This window comes from Danio rerio, chromosome 4 (assembly GCF_052040795.2).
Source record: "Danio rerio strain M-AB ecotype USA chromosome 4, GRCz13ab, whole genome shotgun sequence".
Taxonomy (NCBI): Eukaryota; Metazoa; Chordata; class Actinopteri; order Cypriniformes; family Danionidae; genus Danio; species Danio rerio.
Window position 1 is genome coordinate 32,547,501 of NC_141024.2, and position 22,041 is coordinate 32,569,541.

At 37.4% G+C, this 22,041-nt stretch overlaps 1 protein-coding gene across 3 annotated transcripts in view; it reads right to left on the reverse strand.

Moving 5' to 3' along the window:
* LOC148680249 (uncharacterized) overlaps positions 1-22,041 on the reverse strand; it is a 174,714-nt gene that overhangs the window by 123,802 nt on the left and 28,871 nt on the right. The gene's annotated exons all lie outside the window — the stretch shown is intronic.

The following is a 22,041-nucleotide window of genomic DNA, read 5'->3' on the forward strand; positions in this document are numbered from 1 at the left end:
TAATTCTTATTTGTCTTAAACTCTAATTTTCTTTTCTTTTTTACCCCAAAACAGGGAGTCTTCTGGAAGAGACAACTAAAATGCATGCATGCACTTTTAATACATCTAGCTTAGCATTTATTCATGGTTTCCCATGTGATCACATGTGTACCCACACAAAAGCGTTCCAAATACACACAATTTCCCATGTGATCACATGTGGTTCACATGTGAATCCACACAAAAGTGTTCGTGATCACATGGGAAAACGTGTGTTTTTGAAACGCTTTTGTGTGGATTTACATGTGATCACATGGGAAACCGTATGTATTTGGAACGCTTTTGAGTGGATTCACATGGGAAAACGTGTGTTTTTGGAACGCTTTTGTGTGAATTCACATGTGATCACATGGGAAAACGTGTGTATGTGGAACGCTTTTGAGTGGATTCACATGTGATCACATGGGAAAACGTGTGTATTTGGAACGCTTTTGTGTGGATTCACATGTGATCACATGGGAAAACGTGTGTTTTTGGAACGCTTTTGTGTGAATTTACATGTGAACCACATGTGATCACATGTGAATCCACACAAAAGCGTTCCAAATACACACGTTTTCCCATGTGATCACATGTGAATTCACACAAAAGCGTTCCAAAAACACACGTTTTCCCATGTGATCACATGTGAATTCACACAAAAGTGTTCCAAATACGCACGTTTTCACATGTGATCACATGTGAATCCACAAAAAAATCGTTCCAAATACACACGTTTTCCCATGTGATCACATGTGAATTCACACAAAAGCGTTCCAAATACACACATTTTCCCATGTGATCACATGTGAATCCACACAAAAGCGTTTCAAATACACACGTTTTCCCATGTGATTACATGTGGTTCACATGTGAATCCACACAAAAGCGTTCCAAATACACACATTTCCCCATGTGATCACATGTGGTTCACATGTAAATTTACACAAAATCGTTCCAAATACACACGTTTTCCCATGTGATCACATGTGAATTCACACAAAAGCGTTCCAAATACACACATTTTCCCATGTGACCACATGTGAATCCACACAAAAGCGTTCCAAATACACACGTTTTCCCATGTGATTACATGTGGTTCACATGTAAATCCACATAAAAACGTTCAAAATACACACGTTTTCCCATGTGATCACATGCGAATCCACACAAAAGCGTTCTAAATACACACGTTTTCCCATGTGATCACATGTGGTTCACATGTAAATTCACGCAAAATCGTTCCAAATACACACGTTTTCCCATGTGATCACTTGTGGTTCACATGTAAATTCACACGAAATCGTTCCAAATACACACGTTTTCCCATGTGATCACTTGTGAATTCACACAAAGCGTTTCAAATACACACGTTTTCCCGTGTGATCACATGTAAATTCACACGAAACCGTTCCAAATACACACGTTTTCCCATGTGATCACATGTGGTTCACATAAAAATTCACATGAAATCGTTCCAAATACACACGTTTTTCCATGTGATCCCATGTGCATTTCACATGTGGTTTGTGTGTTTCACATGTAAAATTTCACATGTGCAATTTCACATGCACATGTGATCACGTGAATTTCTGTAAGGGTTTATTTAATGTGTTTTTAATAAACTAATGGTTAATGTAAAAAGCTAATAACTTCAACCTGAATATAATAATAATATATCGCATATGCCGTATTCTCAAAATTATAGTGCATTATCTGTGTGAATGAGTGGGAAAATATGTGTGGTGCACTAAGGAGGGAGTGGTTTCAGATACATTTTTTTTTTGTCTTATTTCTGCTTGTGATCAGATATTTGACAGGTTTACATTCTTTGGATTTTGCCTTTATTGAAGTATATGGGCGCTCCGCAAGCAGTGAAAAAAAAAAATCATTTTATTTAAATAGAGACAATTGCTAACTTTATTCATGTTTCCTTTTGTTATTCAGAAATGTTCTGCATATGTTTTTTGAATATGTCTTGATAATTAAAACAATGGCTCTGGGGATATTGTGAATTTCCTTTGTTTTCATAACTTTTCAGTTTAACTACTTTTTAATATACTTTTATAGGGACACCTCCAATGTGAAGCAGTGGACAGCTAAAGATGTTGGTGGCTGTTATGCTAGACATTATTTAAATTTGATTGTTTGCATTAAAATGTATTTTACATTATTAATTATATTATGTGAATGTAATTGTGATGTATATTGATTGATAAAAGTGATTATTTGTTAAAAATGTGATGTGTTTTTATTTTAGATAGATAGACAGATAGATAGATGTTTATTGAATTTATAATTAAACATGTTTGCATAAACAATAAATTAAGAGTGTAAGAAAAGTAGATGAGAACGTCTTGAAAAAAAAAAAGTTTTATTCCAGAAAAGTAGTGTCAAAGTGGAGACAAATCTTGGGATTCAGCAGAGTTGGAATTGAATGCTGATCATCCTCTGTTTAAAAGTCTTTTACTGTTTCTTCCTGCTTAACATGTTAATAAGCTTTCACTTCAAATGTAAATTAAGAATAACAATCCCAGTCCTTTTGGTATACCCGCTTAACATTTTAATAAGCTTTCGCTTTGAATGTAAATTGAGGACAACAATAAAAGTGATACTCTTCCGTTCCCAGATCTTGAGTAGTCTTTCAACTGTTATGATAAATGAGTTTAACCAGAATTCCTTTTGGTCAGCAGATGGTTCTTGATGGCTTGCTGCTGCTCCCATGCTACAAGAAGTAAATTATCATTCCAAAGACATTGATTAAATGCTTAAATACTTTACTTGAGGAACTCTCCTCTCTTTGTTAAGAAAGGAGCATGAAACACTTGTGAAATAACGTAGAAGTTGGGTCGAGGCAGACTAATTTCTTACAGAAGAATGGGAAAAACAAGCATTAAAAAAATGAAATGGTGCTTCAAAGCACTCAAGGTGGTTCCTGGTCATTCTTAATAAGAGGGTTCCTCCAGGAACCCTTAAAGTTCCTCAGAGAACTGCCCCTTTTAAAATGGTGCCTATAAGTTCTTTAGACGGTTCCGCCAGTGTGGCAATGTGAAAAATCACAAAAAGTGCCTCCACGAACCTTTAATTTTTACAGTTGCAACATTTTAGAGTAGTTTTTTATGTGTACTGTACTAGCTGTACAAAATTTTAAATGTTCTTTGTATTTAATTTGGCTTTTTTGACAACTGATGTGATGTCTTAGATCTGACATTGAAAAATATTGCAGTTTTTTTCTTTTGATAATTCAGTAACCATCATTTTGTTATTGATAATCGAATGAAAGTGTGGCAAACAAGTTGCCTTAGCTCTTATGTCCACCCTGTTACCCCCATTAACTATGTAGTATTTTCATATTATTTAAATAAAATCAACATATATTACAGGTGTTTTTCTGGTTACTTGTATCCAAAGAACTGACCACATTAAGTCACTAAAAATGGGATTTGATTGCATTGCAATTTCTTTTTATACTAAATAAAATACATTAAATTTACAATGTGCCGTAAATCATAAGTCTTTTTTAGATAATTCTTGTTTAATAATAGCTTTTAAAAATACTATTGCAGGGTAAAGTGGGGGACATTTTAGCCCTTAGAAAATGTCAATATTTCAGTAACTATTTATTTTAAACACCTTTTAAAGGTACAAGAATGTTCTGTAACGGGGAACATTTGGCCTGTGTTACATGTGAAAATTCTGTAAAAAATGCTGAACGGTAATATCCTGAACTGGACCAGTATACTTAGAGTAAGTACTCTTTCAACTGAAATTATAAAAATCTTGCATTCAGTCTTCTCTGTCAAATTGCATCCTCTTTTGTTAGAACAGTTTCTTAATCTTCTGACAAAAGACTTCTTACTCTGTCTCTCCCAAATTGTCATCTTTCGCTTGTACAAAAATAAAGGACTACTTGGAATAAAAATAGTCAGAGTGCAAAGCTATAGGCTACAATAATGAGTAATTTCATCTGAAGAAGGTATATTAGGTTAATTGTTCATCTTCATGACTAGTATTGTATTTAATTAAAATTTTATTGCTACTGTTTTTTTTTTTTAAGTGCTACAATACCTGCCGACAATACCAGTATTTGCAAGTAGCTTAACGTTAGAAGGTCCGTAAGGAGCAATTATTTGACATACTAAAATTAGAATATTATGCTATTTTCACATTTTTTTTACTAAGATTAAATACCCTCCATCTCTAGCCTACACTCAGTGTCGACTTAAAAATACAGAATGGAGGCAAATGCGCTGTACTTTACCATTGAAATTACATTAATATTAGGCGTATATCTTTTTTTTTTTCATTTAAACATAGACCTACTTTTCTTTTGAAAAATGTAAACCCTTGCCCCGTCTCTTATATCTTTAGTTTCATGCTTTCAATGCCTATTGATAGCGATATGTTGAGAAAGCAAGCAGGAAAGTTTTGCTTTGCAAGTTATCCATCATGAATTGGTAACGGTGTGTGCTACGTTCTGTTTTGCCGATTGCAAAACGTGATAAGAAAATGGTTTGCCAGAATATACCCTGACCGATAAGGCTCATTGTGTCTCTATAGATGTTGTAGAAGATCAGAGTTCCTGCACTGTTATCCACAAACACTCCTATTCTCCTGCTGAGTGGATTTACCGTAAGACGAGTCTGTGCGATTGTGCCAGAATGAGAAACTGGAGGAATCACAGAGCAAACTCCAGGACTGAGATTAAATCCAAACCCACACTCATCACCTTCTCCCTTCCTCCTGATGCTCTTATATAACACTGATATAAACACACCACCATCTCCACTGCAGTCAGTCTCCCAGTAACAGCGTCCACTCTCTGCACAACACCTGAGTTATGATTCTGTTACATGACCTTAATCAAACTCTTAACAATTATGTGGCATTGTATGGGCCAAAAACTAGATTATTGCACATACTGTAGCATAGATTCTATGCGAATCATACAAAAAATGCATAACTAAAATGTTCATAATCTCTACAAAAATATTATTTAAAAAATTGTCTGTGGTTTTCTAATATTGTGATTTGTGCAATTGTGTGACTTGTGTTTGTGAGAGAGAAAGAATCAAAGTAAAAGTTTACATCCAAGCTTTCAAAACATTTTGTTCATGACTTTACTGAAATATTGTATAGAATTTTCACTGTCGTGGGTGTTCAGTTTTGCTACAATAATGCTATATGTAATTTATGTACTTATTTACTGTACTTGACAAAGAATGAATTGTTAATTGGTTAATGATTAGGCTACTAACCGTTTCAATCTCGATTACCGATTACTTTTATTTTTGATCATACAGTTAACAAAAACACATTATTCGAAATTGAATATTTTATTGGCGGTTAATTCCGCTGTGGCAACCCCAGATTAATAAAGGGTTTAGGCCGAATAGAAAAAAAGAATATGTACATAATTTGATTTAAGAAAGCAGGGGTTCGGTTTTGAAAACCATCGTTAGCCAACTAAGCTCGCAAATCCATCGTTTCAATGAACGTTTACAAACTGCATTGCAAACTTGGTCCGTTTACCTGCAGCATATGGTTGTGTTCTATTCCCAGTTATCCCCACATGCCCTATTCATTTAATGTTCCAACCTTTAAATTTGAAATGATTAAACAAAAGATTGAAGTCATCTCTCTTAGGTGTGATTTGCTTTCAAACTCTTTTTACAGTTTGGTTATAGCAATCTTCATATTGACAATTGCGTTCCCTTCGTAGTGCACTTTGAAAACATTTATGCCATTTTAAACACAGCCATGGCTCATGAGTCATGACAAAAGCTATAGGTGACCTATTCTTTAAAAGTGAAATTTACATTATCTCTAAAGTTTACGAAAACAAAAATTATAATAATTTATAATAATAAATAAATAATTATTGTTGTTATTATTAGCCTATTCAGTAGGATTTCTTTTCTTTTCTGGCCTACTGTAAATTACAAGCATTAGCCTAAGGATTTTCCGACCTGGGGTGCATTTCCCAAACAACATCATATTCTAAAACATAAAATCCCTAACAAAAGCTAACTTGTATTCTAATATCATAGATAAATCATATAATAAATAAATAATGAGGCTATTTATTATAAAATTAAATTAAATATTTTTTATTAGAAATAAAAAAAAAATCCTACTTTAATAATAATGTTAATAATTATGATGATGATGATTATTATTATTATTAAGTAGAATATTATTTGTTTATTTTTTAAAAGTCTACTTTTTCAATTTGACACTTGTAAACCACTGCAGAAAGTTTTAACCAGCAGGCCCATGACATATACAGTACAGATACTTTAGAAATATTTTATATTCGCTATTGCGTTTTAACTTGTTTGGTCAATGATTATTTTTAGTAATGTTTAATTTGTTTAGCATGTCTGCTGATGCTTATTGTAAGGCAACCTTGGGTGTCTAGAAAGGCGCCATTTACAAATAAAATGAATTATTATTATTATTATTATTAAATAACCTACTATAAATTAAAAGAATTAACATATGCTTTTTGTTTTCACAAGCTTTGGATACGTCACATAAACTCGCTTTTAAATAGGTTACATATAGCTTTCGCCATGAGCCTGTGTTCAAAATTACATCAATGTTTTCAAAGTGTACTGCGAAGGGAGCACAACTGTAAACATAAAGATCACTAAAACTGAACTGTAAAATAGCTTGAAAGCAAATTACAAATAAAAGAGATGACTTTGATGCTTTTTTTATTTTTAATAATTTTAACTTTGAAGTAAGAGTGTTCAAAATGAATAGGGCATAGGGGGGATAAGTGGAAATAGAACACAGCCAGGAACTATGTTTTGAACTACAGCTCCAGAGTTGCAAGTTCTCAAGTTTGCGACGCAGTTTGCGAATGTTCGTTGGAGCGACGGATTTGGGAAACGGCAAATCAACAAACATTTTTTTACTCTAATGAAAAATACATGTTGAATTAGAACACAAATAGACAAATGTATTTAATATTTTGCAGTTTTTTTTTTTTTTGTTTTTGTTTTTTTACTATTTTAGCCTATAATTTAAATGTTTTCTCTGTGTGTTTTTGTGTACTGCGGGCATAGAAGGTTTGAATGAATTTTTGCACATAACAAATATTTCCAGCTTTATATTTGTATAATTATAAAAATGATGACAGATTGTGGGGGCAACGCAGTGGCATAGGTAGTGCTGTTGTCTCACTGCAAGAAGGTCGCTGGTTTGAGTCTTGGCTCAGCTAGCGTTTCTGTGTGGAGTTTGCATGTTCTCCCTGCGTTCGCGTGGGTTTCCTCAGGGTGCTCCGGTTTTCAAAGACATGCGGTACAGGTGAATTATGAGGCTAAATTGTCCCTAGTTTATGAGTGTGTGTGAATGAGTGTGTGTGGATGTTTCCCAGAGATGGGTTGCGGCTGGAAGGGCATCCGCTGCGTAAAAAAAAAAAAAAAAACACAAGCTGGATAAGTTGGTGGTTCATTCCACTGTGGCAACCCCGGATTAATAAAGGGACTAAGCTGACAAGAAAATGAATGAATGACAGATTGTGGTGTGATTTGTCATATAAACAGATTAAATTATAGTATCCTCCAAAGAAACTGTGATTATGTAATATGGATTGGTTTGAAAAGGTTGTTTAAGCATTCATTTAAACGTTAAATCAATTAAATTTTATGTTGAATGTGTAGATTCTACGTTGGTGCAATTGACTGTAAATCAACATCATTTCACAGTTAGATAGACAAAGCAATTAAAGATTATATGTTGAAAATGTGTGGATACTACAATGTTGTTCGATTGACAGAAAATCAACATTGATTGATTTTTATGCAAAGAAATAACACTTTTTCACAAAAGATCTATCATGAATTAGAAAGTTATGTAACAAAACTTTAATCACAGCATATTATGTACGTTTATCAGATTTGCCAAGCAAGAGTCTTCCATGCAATAATTATTAGAGTTCACATCAAAATCTCTGGATGCCAAATGTAGAAAGAAAAAGCTATAAAATATTACATTTATAGTTAAGGAGTACACTCCCAAAGCAAATGACGTTGTATTTCTTCATACTGAAAATAAAAAGAGCGTTTGGGGAAATAATATTATTAGATTGAGCACGTTTGTGATTTAGTGGAGAGCAGTTATGAGTAGAAACTTCACCAACTTTAATATAAAAGAAATTTATGTAAAACTCCTACCATTCTGTCACTTAAACATATTATTCCAAAAACTAACCCAAACAGGTAAAGATAACTTTAGGGGGCTAGGCTTGACTAGCCCCCTAATATACAATATTAGTATACAATCAGGGATTGCACAGAAACAATGTTATATTCCTCTAAAGAGACTGAAAGAGAAGACAAATTATCTTCTGTCCACAAACGTTTCCCTCTGTTGTCAAGAGACTGATTGAAACAGGCAGCCAATCAGCTTTCGCCGAGCGCCTACAGGCAGCCAATCAGCTTTCACTGAGCGCTTACAAAGAGTCATTCAGCTACGTACAGGCAGCCAAGGGAGACAGCCGGAAGAGCACGTGCGTGGCAAGAGTGGAAAACGAGGTCTGAAGGTTTTCTCTGGATGGTAGGACGCTGAGGACGCCGCTGCTACGAATCGGAGGATACTCGTGGTAAAATAGAGAACAGAAAGGACAACTTTAAGTCCTGGGTAGACGCAATGGATGATGAATCGGATGATGACAATCAGGAAACTGAATTCCATGAAGTACGATATAATAAAAGAAAAAAAGGAAACAACATGGGTGATGAGTCTGAATATGAGCAGGCGTGTTCAGGCGGAAATAAGGAGACGGGACAAAGGGTAGTGACAGTTAATGAGGAAAGAGAAATTAAAATCTTAGTCACTTTTGTCAAGCAGTCAGAACAATATGTGCATCCTGTTAAACTATCAAAAGCAATAGAAAAAGAAATAGGATCAGTAAAAGGGGCAACATGTCTAAGTAATGGTAGAGTTTTGATTAAATGTAAAGACGAAATGCAAAAAGCAAAGATAATGAAACTAAAAACATTGGCTGGTGATAAAATAAACTGTACTGAAGTAGGGTCAAAAAAGGTGTGCGTCTCCCGTAGGAGCAGTCACTGCACTTGCAGTGGTGCATAATTATGAGGTGTACATCTCCCATAGGAGCGGTCACTGCGCTTGCAGTGGTGCATAACTATAAGGTGTACGTCTCCCGTAGGAGCAGTCACTGCACTTGCAGTGGTGCATAGTTATGAGGTGTACGTCTCCCGTAGGAGCGGTCACTGTACTAACAGTGGTGCATAATAATAGGGTGTGTGTCTCCTGTGTGGGGTATGAGTGGTCGGTGCCCTAGCGGCAGTGTGTAATAAGGTGTGCGTCTCCCGTAGGAGCAGTCACTGCACTTGCAGTGGTGCATAATTATGAGGTGTACGTCTCCCATAGGAGCGGTTACTGCGTTTGCATTGGTGCATAATTATAAGGTGTACGTCTCCCGTAGGAGCAGTCACTGCGCTTGCAGTGGTGCATAATAAGGTGTACGTCTCCCGTAGGAGCAGTCACTGCGCTTGCAGTGGTGCATAATAAGGTGTACGTCTCCCGTAGGAGCAGTCACTGCGCTTGCAGTGGTGCATAATAAGGTGTATGTCTCCCGTAGGAGCAGTCACTGCACTTGCAGTGGTGCATAGTTATGAGGTGTACGTCTCCCGTAGGAGCGGTCACTGTACTAACAGTGGTGCATAATAGTAAGGTGTGTGTCTCCTGTATGAGGTATGAGTGGTCACTGCCCTAGAGGCAGTGTGTAATAAGGTGTACGTCTCCCGTAGGAGCACTCACTGCGCTTGCAGTGCTGCATAACTAGGAGGTGTACGTCTCCCATAGGAGCGGTCACTGCACTTGCGGTGATGCATAATTATAAGGTGTACGTCTCCCGTAGGAGCGGTCACTGTACTAACAGTGGTGCATAATAATGAGGTGTGTGTCTCATGTATGAGGTATGAGTGGTCACTGCCCTAGTGGCAGTGTGTAATAAGGTGTGCGTCTCCCGTTGGAGCGGTCACTGCACTTGCAGTGGTGCATAATTATGAGGTGTACGTCTCCCGTAGGAGCGGTCACTGTACTAACAGTGGTGCATAATACTGAGGTGTGTGTCTCATGTATGAGGTATGAGTGGTCACTGCCCTAGTGGCAGTGTGTAATAAGGTGTGCGTCTCCCGTAGGAGCAGTCACTGCACTTGCAGTGGTGCATAATTATGAGGTGTACGTCTCCCGTAGGAGCGGTCACTGTACTAACAGTGGTGCATAATAATAGGGTGTGTGTCTCCTGTATGATGTATGAGTGGTCGCTGCCCTAGCGGCAGTGTGTAATAGGGTGTGCATTTCCCGTAGGAGCAGTCACTGCGCTTGCAGTGGTGCATAATTATAAGGTATACGTCTCCCGTAGGAGCGGTCACTGCATTAGCGGTGGTGCATAATAAGATATGCGTCTCCTGTAGGAGTGGTCACTGCACTAGCAGTAGTGTGTAATCAAGTGTGTGTCTCCCGTAGGAGCGGTCACTGCACTTGCAGTGGTGCATAATATTAATGTGTGCGTTCCCCGTAGGAGCGGTCACTGCGCTAGCAGTGGTGCATGATAAAAAGGTGTGTGTCTCCTGTAGGAGAGGTCACTGCACTAGCAGTAGTATGTAATAAGGTGTGCATCTCCCGTAGAATCGGTCACTGCGCTTGCAGTAGTGCATAATGATAAGGAGTGTGACTACGGTGGGAGCGGTAACTACGCTTGCAATAGTACAAAATGATAAAGTGTGCGACTCCTGTAGGGGCAGTCACTGCGCTTGCAATAATACAAAATAAGGTGTGAGACTCCTGTAGGAGCGGTAGCTGCGCTTGCAGTGGTGCATGATAAATAAGATGTGCTTCTCCCATAGGAGCAGACACTGCGCTTGCAGTGGTGCATAATAAATAAGGTGTGCGTCTCCAGTGAGAGCGGTCACTGCGCTAGCAGTGGTGCATAATAATGATGTGTACGTCAACCGTAGGAGCAGTCACTGCGCTTGCAGTGGAGCGTAATAAGGCGTGTGTCTAGAGTGGAAGCAGCCACTGTGCTTGAAGTAGTACGTAATAGTGTGTGCGTCCCCAGTGAGAGCGGTCGCTGTGCAGCAGCAACCTTATAATAGAACTCCTTGAAGGGGTTAATGACCAGGGTTAGGAAAGGTTTAGGGGTTGAAATGGTAAAAAGGGGGCAACGATTGTGCATTTCCGCTGAATTTCGGTTTAATTTCTGTGGAAAACTTAATTGATAGGATTAAAGGAACTTAAGGTAGTGCGAGGAGCATTGACTTCCATGGTTTATACTGAGTGCAATTGCGACTTGAATCGCTGTGAAAATAGGTGGGGTAAGCTAGTCATGGGATTCTGGATGATTTCTGAGCTGGAGTTGCTTCAGCTTGGTGTTATTATTACTTCATAATTACTTATCAAATTTATTTCATTAATTAATTTATTTTATAGACGCGTGTTGTCTATGTAAACTTTAATAACGTACTTAAGTTTATACATGTTAAGTACCTAGACGATGAATCTAAGGAATATAGTCTATACGTGGCCCAGGATCACAGGTGGGAGGAAAAGAGAAGAGGGGCTGCCGGCGTTAGTGACGTCAGCGGAGGCAGCCTCACGCTGGCACTTACGTCAGGGCCTGACAGAAAATTAGGGACTAGAGCCGATTGTGGAGGCGTGCTCGCGCTACTGATGACCCTAGGATCACAGGTGGAAGGAATAGAGAAGAGAGAAGGGGCTGCCGGCGTTGGTGACATCAGCGGAGGCAGCCTCTCGCTGGAACTTGCATCAGGGCCTGAACAAACCTGGTTAATCTGCAAGCGGCATGAGGGAAGAACCCGCTTGTTAAGTGGTGACCTGTTGGTGGCGTATGTAATACTGTTTCCGGGTCCAAGCCGCCACTCATTTGAGTTGAGAAATTTATTCGTTTATAATCACTTAAAATTCTTATCACACAATAAGGTTAATTTTATACAAAATCAGTGTACACAAGCATTGCTTGCTGCATAACAATTACCAAAAACAATAAGCAATTTATAAAAATTAATCACTTTCTGCCCGTCAGATATAAGGTGTGGACGTATGTATAGGGTATATGCTGAGCTACTGCTGTTCCCATGCTGATACACTTCCAGTGACCTGTTATTGTGAACTTTTTTCCATTTTGTACAGTTCCTTATACAGCATTGATGTTGTAATGTCATTAAAATGCATTCAGTTAAATAAACTTTAGCGTTTATTTGGTTGCTCAAGCATAAAATGAGACAGAAGCTGTTTAACGTTATTCGCACGCGCTCGTCAGAAACGGCAGGCTAATGCATAAGCTCTATTAAACATACTGGGGTAAAATAAATGCTCATATTATAAAGATATGGCGATATCACTCAGCTAGTGGAGATCGCTCATTTTTAAAGAAAACAGACCTTAAACGCACTGGCTTTTGCATTGGCATTCATTTTGCCGGAAGCGCTTAACCCAGGTTACTGGCAAATGAAGAGTCCTATTAGCATGCTTCGGCATATACCCCGTTGTGATAGTGATTTCGAAAGTAATAAATTGCTTTGTAAACATTATAATTAACATTTCATGAGTCTCCCCATGCAGTAAGTTGAGAAATTATTTGTTTATGATTAATTTTAAACATATTACACGATAAGTTAGTTTTATACAGAGTCATGTTGTACACAACCATTTTTTTGGGCTTGCTGCATAACAAATACCAAACATTTTTAACAATTTATAAAATTAATCACTTGCATCATGTATGAGGCATAGACATATATATTGTGATCATGATTTTCGAAAGTAATAAATCGCTTTGTAAACGTTATAATTACCATTTCATGGGTCTCCCCATGCAGTTGAATAGAGCGCTTGGACCCGGAAGCCGCTTCGCGTGACGTCACACTCACGACCGGACAGGCTTGCTATTCCTAAGTTTGGCGTGCCGAGAGCAGTGATTGCGGGCGCTACTAAGTGGAAATGTTCCGTGCGTGGGGGGTGGATGAGGCCGTAGCGGAGACGTGCTCACGCTGTCATGGCGAATTGGCCGATGGTGTCGCTTCGCCTGTAGAGCGGTGGCATGGCACTCGCTTGATCTGGTCCGGTGGTTCACAACTGGGGAGCGGCTCAGGTTTGTTGCCGGTGTCTGGAAGAGCGGCGGCGTGGCGGGCCTAAGTTAAGACCGCGGACTCTGTTGATATGCTTTGCCGAGTGCTGATGCGCTGGACGTCGGCTTGGAGTTTGCAAGAGGAGCAGTGTCATCCTCATGGAAATTTGCTGTTTGGACAAGGCTACAGTGATTGGATGTGCCAATGCTAAAGTCGTGAGATGCTGCAGGTAAGACAGCTTTGGTATATATAGGAGTTGCTCAGAAACTGATTTGATGATGGGATAATTGTCAATGACATATTCGATACTGAAACTTCTGCGCATGCTCCTCCCGAAATTTGTTTAAAAACATCACTAAACAGACACAAGAGGGAGACAAAGAAAGCACAAAAACCCTGGCAATTAAACAATGGCTGTTTCTCAATTCCAAGAACGCAGAGAACGGACTTGTGTTTTTGTGGAGATCGGTCTTGCCAGGTGTCCTCAGAAGAACGAACTCAGGAGACCACGAGGGCAGAGAATGCGTCCTTTGAGAAATGGGATGCTGCGTTCTTCCTGATGGTCACGTGACCTTCACGAGTTTTAAATGGAAATTATTTAAACATTACAGCACTCATACAACGATTTATTGTTTTTCCCCTCTTCAAAATATATACTTTGCATAAAAAAACATTATAAATATACTCTGCAGAATAAATATAAAACAAATTTTAATACGAATTTCAGCAAACAAACAACCCTTAATGTGTTTATTCCTTTATTAAGATGTCCATGGTAATGTTTACTTTCACCGTTTCATTTAGGAAAACTCCTGAGGTAAATAAGTGATATCTCTGAACTTTAATAATAAATCTAAATAAAATGCCGCGCATCCCACCTCCAGTCGCAATGATTTCTGGGACTTCCAGAGCGAGTTCGGTGCTCAAGTCTGCATCGGTGCATCCTCGATATCAAGATCACATCCGGGAAGTTTCACGCGTCCTCTGTACTTGCGGTCTTGAGTATTGGAACTGAACTTAGGCAGCTGATGATGACGTTGCATGAGAACACGAGGAAGCAAGACCGCTGAGGAACGCATATTGAGAAACAGCCAATGTTAGAAACATGGATTTAGTACCTTGATTGGAATATAATCTGGTTCATGTTTTAGATCTCTCTAGCTTTTTTGGCAAACAGTGCACTGTGAAACCTCAAACAATGATAATATGAATTAAGTTAAAAATAATGCAATTTTTTGATTTCATAAATTCATTGAACTGAAGTATTCATAAAGTGCATTAGCTTACCCATTTCTCAATGTCTTCTGACATGCCAGGCTAGTAAAATCTTTAAGAAATCGCATCTCTTGTCTTAAGTTGCCCACAATGTGCACCAATGTTGCTTGCATGAAATTCTTTGAAAAGTTGGTCAGCCTCTCTATGCTACACACAACTTTACATTTTGTCTCTTTATCAGAGCCCTTTTTCTGATGTAATATAAAACGTCATGTGCAGAAAATATATATTTAAAAACATATATCTAAACCCAGCTCTTACTCCTATACAGGAGTAAAATGGTTTCTCAAATATATGTGACCCTGGGCCACAAAACCTAAATATTGTAGAGGTTGGGCAAAATATACATTGTACAGATCAAAATTATAGATTCTTTTCTTTAGGAGAAAAAGATTAGGAAAAGATTGTTTTCCATTGAGATGTTTTATTTGTAATTACATGTCATATATGAAATCTCTTTTATATTGTAATAGTTGTATCTCAGCTAAATATAGTCCAATCATTTTACATGCAGCACACACTGCAGACAGTTCTTAAATTTATCTTTAAGTTATGCCAATTTCCTTACCTGCCATAGTGAAGTTTGATGCTCTCCTAATTATGCAATATCGCTGGTGTTTATCAGCATTTTTGGGGGGTATTCACCCAAAAGAAGGTAGGCCCTAAGCTCAGCTAGGAAATTAGGATCCATGATGTGCTGTGGTAACTTGCAAATCATCCTATCCCGTGTTCATCAGGGAAGTTCCTTCTCAGTGTTATCAGTGGATTATAAGCACATGAGTACACCTGATGTGCATTTATTCAATGCATTCTTGATGTAATATGAAGCCTTAAGCTGCGGTCACTCTGGGCTTTTCCTCCCATAGATTTCCATTTATACTCATGCGAATGCGTCAGCTTTGTGAACTCTGACCTGCGAAATCGCATCACTTTACTGCGTGAGACTGATCGAGGATCAAAACATGATCTCTGTAGACAGAAATTTAAAACATTAAGCAATCGCTCGCTTTTTAAATGTCCAATCATCGAGTTTAATCCCGCCCCTTTTCGCAACGCCGCACAACAGAATTTCACAAGCTCAAACTCTAGTGTGACCGCAGTTCAAGCTACGGTCACACAAATGGAGCCGCCCTCCACTCTTTCTGTAACAAGCTACAAGTCGATTATGTAACTTCACTTACATAACTTAATCTTACTTATCAAAAAAACAATGATTCTTTAGCTTTTCTTAGAATATAGCATAAGGTGGATATATAGTGTTTTGCAAAAAATGCTAATTCTAGCCAAAACTAACTCAGAATCTTATTATTTTTAATCAATCTTTGTATAGATTATTCCATATATTTATGATGTGTATATATATATAATTTTTTAAATCAATTTAAGATGTTTGACAATGTTAAGATAAATATGTTGCATTTTGGCATGGTTTTTGACTTATTTATGAACTATTTATGGACATAAAACTAAATAAAAAATATCGTGGATTTGAAAATATTGTGTTCACTAAGCTCAGGTAATAGTTTTATGTACAAAAAGTGTGAATAAACTTTACTGTTGATGTCTTAAATCAGGGGTCACCAATCTCAGTCCTGGAGGGCCGGTGTCCCTGCAGGGTTTAGCTCAAACTTGCCTCAACACACCTGCCTGGATGTTTCAAGTATACCTAGCAAGACCTTGATTAGCTTGTTCAGGTGTGTTTGATTAAGGTTGGAGCTAAAATCTGCAGGACACCGGCCCTCCAGGAACAAGTTTGGTGTCTTAAATAATAATGTCAAATAACCAACATTTTTTAAAATGGATATATCTCACTTTGTAATTAAACTCTTCATATGTTTTTTTGGTAATGCTTACTTTTACAACCCGCAAAGTACTGCGTAAGTACAGTGAAATAACGGTGTACTTTAGTGTACGTATGGTATTAGTAAAATGAACGTACGTGTAGGAATAAGAGAACAAACTGTAATGCTTGGGTAATAAGGGGGTAACAACCAGACTCAACACGGAAAGTACCGCGTAAGTATATTAAAGAGCATATTGTAGGTTAAAAAACTGTTTCAAAAAAAGGTAAAATCATTTGTGAAAGTACTCTATAATACCATAAAATACCATATTAAAATGTTTTATGAAGTGCAAGGGCACAAATAAAAAAAAAATGTGTCTGTTTTCCCACTTCCGCTTTTTTTTCTAACCACCCCGGTGACGTCAGAAGCGGGACTTATCTGACAGACGCGCGCTGCATACAGTGGAGCAAAGGAGCTAATACCAGAAATGGTTGTTAGTTTTGCCGTAATTTATCATCATCATGCTATATTATTGTGTTTATGGGAACTACACAAACTCCAGCCTGTCAACAGATCAAGTCCACAAGTTTCCTGTCGCTATTTTGGTTCGTGAAATGGGATGAATCCGATAAGACTTATAGCTGACGCGAACGGCGAAAAACACTCCTGGATCAGTAGGAGATGCAGCTCGATGAAAATGAGAGCTGTACACGGTACAGTCTACTGTATAAGTTTTGTGAGATGGTTTGCAGTTCACTATCCAGGGGTCTGCAAATGTGGCTGGGTTTTCTGTATTATGTTATATTATAAATCATACAGTGAATTTTAAAATGTATAACTGAGGATGCGGGTGGTGAGTGAGGTGTCGCGGACGTAACTGAGGACACGGGTGGTGAGGGTAGTGTCGCGGATGCCAGCCTCTCTATTCTGCTGCCCTATGCGCGGACATAACTGAGGACGTGGGTGGTGAGTGAGGTGTCTCGGACGCCGCCCAATGCGCGGATATAACTGAGGAGGTGTCGCGGACATAACTGAGGACGCGGGTGGTGAGGGTAGTGTCGCGTACGCCAGCCTCTATATTCTGCCGCCCTATGCGCGGACACAACTGAGGACGCAGGTGGTGAGGGTAGTGTCGCGGACGCCGCCATGGAGGCGACGGCCCTGGAGGTCTTCACAGGCTCGACGAGAATGCAGAACTTTGCACTACATTTGCTCTTCTTTCTAGATCCTTCCAGCGGGTTTACAAGGATGAGGCTGTCGGCATCTTTTTACACAGCATTCACAATTTAACACACATTAAAGACATGATGGTGTGGCACCCACATAAACGTTGGCCAACTTACTGAAAAATAATTTTAGGTTTACTTTTAAATGGGTCAGATGATATATTCTCCTTTCAGTATACACCCACTCACACAGATACCTATACATATATAAAGAGTAAAAATGCTGGTATTAACACTTTCTATGATTTTGTGCTATATAAATAAAACTTGAACTTGAGTTGAATTAGAATTTGAACTTGAATTAGGGTTGAAGTTTATTTTACCATAATTGCAGATCAGATCTGTTGATCAAATATTTGTAAATATTTTATACAGTAACAACCGTACTTGTATTTTTTATGGATTTTTGGCTAAATGGGTTCCAATACTGATCATCTTACAGTATACCCAATGAAAAAAAGGACCAAAAAAAGACACATATTTAAAAACTTATTAGGCTGGCTTGTGTAGCAAGCCAGACTATTGTTATCCTATTTTTCTTCTGAGACTAAAAATTAAACTCTATCTCCTCCTAGAGCTTTCAAGCTATGACCACCAAACTCACACCAGACCTCCAAACTGGTCTGACTCGGGTTGCTATATCTTTTCCGACTGATCCGACTTTTGGTTTTCCAAAAAACGTCCCGGGACCGTCTGAAAAATCCCATTGACTTAACATTGGACCAAACTTTGTGACCTCATAACTCTGCATCAGACTGTCCTACAGGCTTCTAACTGGGCTCATTTAACTCAGACTACCTAACTGCCAATAACTGATGAGCTGTTAACTTTCTGGCCACACCCTAGCAACCACTTTTGGGACCCTAGAAACGTCCCATAGACTTCCACTGCAAAAGACTCTCATTGACTTTACATTGGGTCAAACTTTGTGAGCTCATAACTCTACATCAGACTGTTGCACAGACTTCTAACTGGGCTCATTTAACTCACTACCAATAACTGATTAGCTTTTAACTTTCTAGCCACACCCCTAACAACCAGATACGGCACCCTAGCAACGGTCCCATAGACTGCAATTATAGAGGTTCAGATTGATATCGTCATGCTGCAGTGTGATAGAGACATGGGTGTTGCTTTTAACTGTTCCTACTGGCAAGAAGCTTTGATACATCATCAGTCTAAGCTGACAATCCACTCCATAGCAACAAAACAGACTAACCTAGCAACGATATAACAGCAGCTATATCTCAGTATTAGAACATCGTAGAGAAGCGGGGGTTGGCTTGTTTGACTCATGCTAGCACACCATCCATCCATCCCTCCATAATCTATCCATCTATCTATCTATCTATCTATCTATCTATCTATCTATCTATCTATCTATCTATCTATCTATCTATCTATCTATCTATCTATTCATACTTTTTAAAACTGTTTAAACTAAATAAACTATTACCATCAGGCTTTCACAAGCCAGCCTCAAAGTTTGTTCTCAAACTTTAAGAATCTAGTTTTAATTGTTTTAATATTTGATGTTGTTTTTATTATAATACAAAAGCTCCGAAAACCTTTTGTGTAATAAAACATTTTTCAGTACCTTGTTTACATGTTTCTGCATCATTCCAGATGTTCTGTGTTATTTGTGTTTTGTGTTTACTTATCTACTATTAAAAAAATATGGTCAATGTGGCATAACTCTGTTAAATGCTCATTAGTTTCTGTTACTGGTAAATATTAATATTTATAGATGATCAATACTAGCTTTGCTGTTGCCAGAAAAGATTTTGTTATCATGCAAACTTCTGTAAGCCAACACTGGCCTCACCATAAACCTGCTCTGTTCTGCCTCACAATAGAGTTAAATTGCACTTCTCAGACTGCTGTTCTGTCTGCTGGTCTGTCCACAGGCTTATAATTGTATGGCTGTGGTCTGTCGTTTGTGTGAGTCTCTCAGAATATCTTATCTCGGCATCCAAATGCGCACCGCGATCAGTTGTCTTCATAGTATTATTTGCGCGAACTCCCTCATCCCACGTCACTTCCGGTCTGGCGATTTTTCAGACGCAGAAGTACATTTCTGTGACTCAAAACGACTCCAAACGGCTTAATAATTAACTTTAACGTATATTTTAAAGAAAATCTAATTCTTACTTTACTCTTACACACATTGTCTCACTGGGGTGTCTAACCTACAATATGCTCTTTAATCTTGACAACATTCAGTTTCAAACACAATATGAGGGAAAAAAGCAAATATAAGTGTAGGTTACTGTGTGCACAGCATTTTCACCTCCTCTGAAGAAAAGCTAATTGGGCACGAGATATGCCAATGAGTACATCAGAGGGGTCTTAATTTACCACATCATGACAGGGTGGACAGCAATTTCAAGGACACATGCAAAATGATTAATATAATATTATGAAAATAAAATAAAAGTTATTAAAATGATTTTGTTAAACAACCTTTTAAAGACAATGACAGTATTTCAAAATCTTTTTAATTTAATCTAATTTGCCAACATTTTAGACTCACTGAAGTTGTCTGCAGTGTGTGGACATGGCAAAATCACATCCATTCAATGAAAGAATGACGCAAAAATTTACAAAAACATATTTCAAAACACTGATAATTCTACCTGCACGTGCGTAAAGGTTTAACAATTATATCAAAACATCAGACTTTCTTTATTGCACATTATGTCCATATAATACTGTTCAATCATGGGACATCAAAGGCACTTTTTAGTGATAATGACCTAGTGGAACTAAAACATGAAGTAATAAAGTGTACTTCTATACTTAAAGGGCACCTATATTACCCATTTTCAGCATTTAATATAATGTCTCTAGAATGTGTCTGTAAAGTGTCAGCTCAAAACACCCATCAGTTTATTTGTTATACCTGTTAGATTTCCTGCTTTACACACTTAGTCTTAGTGGATTAAACAAGTTTTTTAAAATTGTCTTAAAAATGTTTAGTCACAACTGAGATGGATATTCTGTTGGTGCAATCCAGAATACCATGCAAGATGGAAAGATATAGAGATTGGCTGGTATGATGTGTTCCCCATTCAAGCAACCATTGTGGATCAAAAATGTATAAAACAAGATAATCAATGGATCAAGGTAACCTTAAAAATTTTGTCTGAGATCATTAAGGTTTATAACCTAACAGACTCGATGAAGGTTTTGAAATGGGCTTCATACGACTCAGACTTCAAACCAAATACTTAAGATATGCGTTTTAAAATATGGACTAGGAAAGGGATAACAACTTATTCTTCAATTATGGATAGAGGATATTTATTAGATTTCAATTCAATAAAAGAGAAATTTAATTTAGACTCCAAAGACTTCTTTAGATATCTTCAGCTCCGACAACATTTCTATCAAAACATTAAAAAAGACACTGATGGGAATACCAATAAGAGTGCTCTGGTGAAATTATTCTCCTCGGCGTATAAGGCTGAATCAATGTCAAAAAAAATAACTAAATCATATAAATCACTGATGGACCTACAAGGGGATTCATCTCTGTACATTAAAGAAAGATGGGAGAAAGAAAGTGGCATTATCATTTCAAATCAGGATTGGCTAAATGTATGTAAATTACAATGGGCTACTTCCCGTTCTTCATATTGGAGAAAATTTTGCTGGAGAAATATTATTCGATTTTTCCTTACCCCAAAACAGAAAATGTCATTTCATGGAAACTCAAACTGTTGGAGGCATTGCGGCTCACAGGACGCTAATCACTTCCACATATTTTGGGGATGCCCTAACATTAGAAGTTTTTGGAAAGAGATACATAATACTTTAGAATATATCTTAAATTTTTCAATTGATTTTAGCTTTGAGATACTTTACCTAGGTATGCTTTCAATGGATTCCTTGGATAGAAAAAGTAAATATATGTATAGAATTATCCTTGCTTCAAGTAAGAAAGCCATTACTAGATGCTGTTACAAACCTAGTCCACCACAAATACAAGATTTGATAGATATTTTGAAAAATATATTCATTATGGAAAAAATAACATACAATGTACACAACCAAACAGATATATTTGTCGACTTGTGGCTTAAATGGATTGAATACATTACTCCCATTCAACCAAATGTTTTTCTTTTATAGAGTTTTAAGACTTATTTTTACTGGTTATACTGCCCCTATATGTGTGTATGTGTATGCATGTATATGTGTGTATGTATATATGTGAGTTGTGTATGTATGTATGTATGTATGTATATATGTATATGTGTATATACATATATTTTTTTATATATATCTTTTTTTCTGTAAATAGTTTTGATTAGAATAATAGAAAATAAGGCAGAGGGCTATGTTCTGTTGCTGTCCTGAAGAAATTTTTGTTTTCTCTTTGGTCCTTGATTGGGGAATTTAAATTGTAAAAAAATGTAAAAGTGGCATATGTATATCGATGTTGTGAATTGTATCTCTCTGCACTAACTTAAATATTTAAAAAAAAAATGTTTAGAGTAAAGGTTTTGATCAACTCCAAATACTGAATATATATATATATATATATATATATATATATATATATATATATATATATATATATATATATATATATATATATGTGTGTGT